Raw genomic sequence first — 5,197 nt, forward strand, 5'->3', positions numbered from 1 at the left:
ACACACACACACACACACATATATCCCTATGGAAATTAATCCAGTCTGAATCTAATGTCTTTTTAAATAAATTATTATTAAGAAAATACTCTTTGGAGCATATTTAGCACTCTCATTATTTAATATAAACAACAGAAATGCATTGTTCAAGATGTGATATAGCACATCTTTCTTTCAAGTTTATGTACATAACAGAAAAAATTTTACATGCAAGATTTTTTTATTTCACTAGAAAGAAATTTACATGCAAATGTGTTTCTCTGGATTTAACATTCACCCCCACCCTTAATCATCTATTTGTACATATTCATTGCCATAGCAACATTACATCATCACTCCTAGATTCTTGTAACCAAAGAATACAATAATAACAAATAATTGAGGGGTTCATAACCCATTGGCAAAACAGACTTTGTGTGAGTAAATCTTATATAAGCAAGAGAAGCAGGTAGAGAAATTTTAAATTGTAAAGATTTGATACATTTGCAGAATAACATTCCAAATTAATAAGGCAGAAAAATGTGTGTAATAATTGAACTTTGAAAAAGACTATCTGTTGAGTGTGGTTGTTTGGGATTTTTTATCATGCGGGTTTCTTTTATTATTATCCTTTCCAGAATCTCCAATGCCATGCATCTTAATTTCTCATTTCATCTTGGAACATGAATTTATCATGGAATGAACATATGGTGAGGAGGCATGCTACAATAATTTGCTATGCACTATCAAGGTCTAATCTTTTCTCATTTTACTGCATTTTTCCTTCCCCAAGTTAACATTGTCCCTAAGAAGTGCATGAAGCACGCATCTCTACTCTTCTTGTCTCATCTCCTAATCCCAGACATCTTTGTATTGGGAAATCTTGGATTCAATTCTATTCTTTTTTTTTTATGTATTAATTTCCATTGCATGAAAATACTCATATTTTAGAACCTTTATTGATATTCTACAATATGTATCCTCAATGTGTCTACCTCATGGGATAGCTCAGGTTTCATAAAGAAGAAAAATAATAACCCCTCTGTGAACAGGGATAATGGGGAGATAGCAAACAATTTCTTAGCTCTACTGCCACTGTTGAAAGCTTAAAGTCTAGTTGCAGTACCTACATTATCTCTTTTCACCACTTTCCTAGATGGCTATACTTCTTCACTAATTTTCATATCCATTTAATAATGTTGATATAGTCTCTTTGCATTACTCAGATTTTTTCTGCTTTCTCTTCCACTGACCAATGTCAATATGCTGGGTTGATTAGCTCCATTCAATGCAGGCCCTATAAAGGGCAGGTCGGAGACTCAGTTCCAAGTAAGCAAGCCACCACCACTTGGATCATTTCCTTAGAATGGGCCCATAATTACACTCTCCTAGAGTGAGGTCACAAAGAAGTAGGAGAATTAGGTGACTCAGTATAAATCCATTTTTTCCTGGAAAATAGCTCAAAAAAGACAGAGTTATTAAAAACCCTAGACAAAAACAACATTAGGGTTTTGATGATCTTGACTCAAGCAAAAAAGTACTTTAAAGCTGCTATGTCAAAGGTAACAGCCACTAGCTAATTGTGGCTGCTAAGTACTTGAAATGTGACTAGTCTGATTTACTGTGGCTGTAAGTGTAAAATAGACACTGAATTTCAAAGATTTAATACTAAAAAAGGAATTTCAAGTATCTCATTAATAATTTTTATATTAATTACATGTTGAAATGATAATATTTTTGATATATTGGGTTAAAGAAAATATATTATTAAAATTAATTTCACCCTTTTACTTTTTAATATAGCTCCTAAAAATATTAGATTACATGTGTGGCTGTCATTATATTTCTACTGGATAATGTTCATCTAATGAATCTTTATCGGATATTAACGATCATTTTTTTTCCGTGCTTCAAATGTAGCAGCAGCAAGACCTCTCTCCCAATCACATTGTTCCAACTCTGGCTATCTTTTACCCATTTCCCATCTTCAATAGTAACCCATACTCAGTCAATAATCAAGTTATGTTTATTTTTCTTTTGCATTGTCCATTGTCTTCCTAGGTGTTATTTTCATAGTCCAAGCCCCTAGTAATTTCACACTTGAGTCATAATTATCAACTAAATTGCCTCTGTAACTTCATGTTATCCCCATCTTAAGGTATCTTTAAGGCTGCCATCAGGACAGCTTTCTGCTAACATAACTCTAATTATGTTCTCCACTGCTCTCAAATCTTCGCTGATCACCCTTGCCTATGGAATTGAGGTGAAATTCTCAAAATTCTCTAGCACACCTGTTCTCAAACTTTTTGATATCATGACCCTATTATACTCTTCAAAAATTTTAAGGACCTCAAAGAACTTATCTTTAAATGGAACTATGTCTGTCAGTATTTAACATATTAAAAATTAAAATTGGGAAATTCTTAAAACATAGGGATATGCAGGGACACATTCCATTGGTCTTCAGAGCAATGACATCATTACACATCACGTAGCTTCTGAAAAACTCCAATGTACACTTACGTGAGACTAAGAGTACAAAAGGCAAATAACATCTTTGTTTTACTTATAGAAGTAGTTTTCATGTTGTAGACCACAAAAAGGTCTTGCGCACCCCCGGGAGTACCTGGGCTATACCTTGTGAACACTGGTCTAGCTCATTTCCATGCACTTTTCCTAGGTGATCTCACCCATTCCCAGGACTACAACTTTGACTTCTGTTATGTGCTCAAGATACCCAAATCTCTGTCGCTAGCCCTGCTCTTGCTTCTGAACTCCAGATTTGTATATCCTACCACCATCTCCACCTAAATAGCCCCAAGGTAGTCAAAATGCAGGTGTCAAGCAGAACCCTGCTCCCCAAACCTACTCCTCCTCCTCCTCTCTTGTCTCAGTGATTGTCACCACTTAAACCTTGCTTTCCTCCTTATCTCTTCCCTCTCTCTCATCCTTCACATCCAGTTAATCAGCAGTTTCTATGGATTCTAATTTTTTATAAAAGTCTCCCAAATTTTTCACTTCTTTTCACCTCCCTGCCACCAGCCTATTTCAGAACACCACCTTCTTTTTCTTGAAATGTCATAAAAGCCTCCCAACTGCTCTCCCTTTCCTGAGGCTCACTCCCCTCCATTCTAGACCCATCAGCCAGAAGGATCTTTTTATAGCACAAATGTGTTCATATCATTAAAAGCCATCCAAGATACAATGTCAGATCTAACACTGACATTATTTATTATTTAACCTCTCTAAACTCCAGTTTCCTTATCCATAAAATGAATGTAATATTTGTGACTCCTCCCCTGTTTGCTGTTAGGATTATATGACATAGCATGGAAGTGCCAGGGAGTGTCTGGCTCATAGCGAGTGACAATAAACTTTAGTGTGTTGGGTTATGAGGGTGATGTTCATGATCTTAATGCCACCATACCCCAATTAAAAAACCTCCCATAGCTTAACATTATCTTCAGGTTAAATTCCAAACCTCCTTCTTTGGTTTGAAGGTCCTTAAACATCCAACCACTGCTTATCTATCCAACTTCATTTCATTTCCCCACCCTTCCTCTGCAACTTGTCTTATGCCTCCTTGTCTCTGAAAACGTGACCTGTGTTTTTCTATATGCAACACTGATTTCCTGCCACACTCTCTTTCTCACAGCTAGATTCTATTCATTCCACAGTTCTTAGCGTAGGAGTCACTATCTCAGGAAAATTTTCTCCCACCTCGTCCCCCATCAAAAATTCTGAGTTAAGTGCCTCTTCCTGCTTGCTACCACAGCTCTGACTTGACGTCTATTGGGTCACTTCTGACAATGTATTACAATTGCCTTGCTTCATTTTTCTGCCACCTTAGACTACAAGCTTGCAGGGCAGGAACTGTGTCTTCTTCACTGTTCTATGTCTGGCAACTGAAATCTGCTTGGCATATAGTAGACATTCAATAAATATTTGCTGAATGAATAAAACCCTCACCCGTATTTCCCCAAACCTACCCTTCTAAGCACATTTCCATCTTTCTCTCGGCTCCCCATACACTAACATTATATTTGTTGAATAAATAAGTAAGCTCAACAACAGCAGCATTTTTATAACTAAAGATTCATCTCCTTTATACCCATATTGCCAAACCTGAGACAGTAGCTTGAGTAAAGAAGTATAGAAAATGAAAGGGAATGTCAAAGCTAAGAATGAATAAACCTTAAAAGTGACCAAAGAGTGTTCATTATGGAACTCTCTGGCTTGGAGGCTAAGTCACTTCAGTAAAATAAATAAACAAAAACAAAAAAAAAAACACACTTTAGCTCTGTATCAGTCAAGGTTTTAGTTGCAAACAAAAGAAACCTACTTTAATAAGTTTAAGCAGAAATTAAATTCATTAAAGAATATTAGGTAGCTCATAGCTTTTCCAGAAAGGCCAAAGAACCAGGCTTGGAAATTATATATCTAGGGACAACATGCCAGGGTCTGCCACCGTCTGGCCTCAGAGAAGCTACTGTCCCTCCCCTCCCTGGGCACATTCAGTACATCTTGCACCATCAACACCCTGAGGACAGACAATGGCTGATTCTGCTAGAACTTCCCAACTGCTGCCGCTGAACACTGAATGTGGCTTTCTTTACCCTCATTGTAGCTCAAAGGAGGCCCGGGAACTAAGTATCAGGCTTTTACAGGGATATTCAGAGAGAGGCAGGGATTCATAAGGTACGAAATTCTCCCAAATAGGATGAATGTGCAAAGGTATCACAGGTCCAAAAGAAATTACAAGCTGAGATCCATAGGCCCAAGAATTTAATTTCACTTTTCCAGAATTTAGACAAGTTAATCTTTCCAAAGTTACAGTCAGAAACTGAGGTTTCAGGCCTCTTACACTCCCTTTTTAGCCACAACTTTACCAAGTTTTATATTCTTCATCTATAAAGCTGGAAAATGTACTTCCAAGGTTTGTTTTGTAAATAGAATGCTTTCAGACTATTAAACAAACATAATATGTTACCATGATTATTATCATAAAATGGGGATAATAATATTTTTCCATATACAAAACCTTTGAAAATGAGATAAGATTATGAGGAAGTCCTTTGGAATTAAAAAAAAAGGTGGATAAATACAAGGAATAGATTCTTAATTGCTGACATGAGGAAAAAAGTATAGAATATTAAATATATTTGAAATTTACAAATATTTAGTTATATGGTTATTAAAAATCTTTGAAAAGCACTAA

Source organism: Propithecus coquereli, unplaced genomic scaffold, assembly GCF_000956105.1.
Source record: "Propithecus coquereli isolate 6110/MARCELLA unplaced genomic scaffold, Pcoq_1.0 Scaffold157, whole genome shotgun sequence".
NCBI classification, from domain to species: Eukaryota; Metazoa; Chordata; class Mammalia; order Primates; family Indriidae; genus Propithecus; species Propithecus coquereli.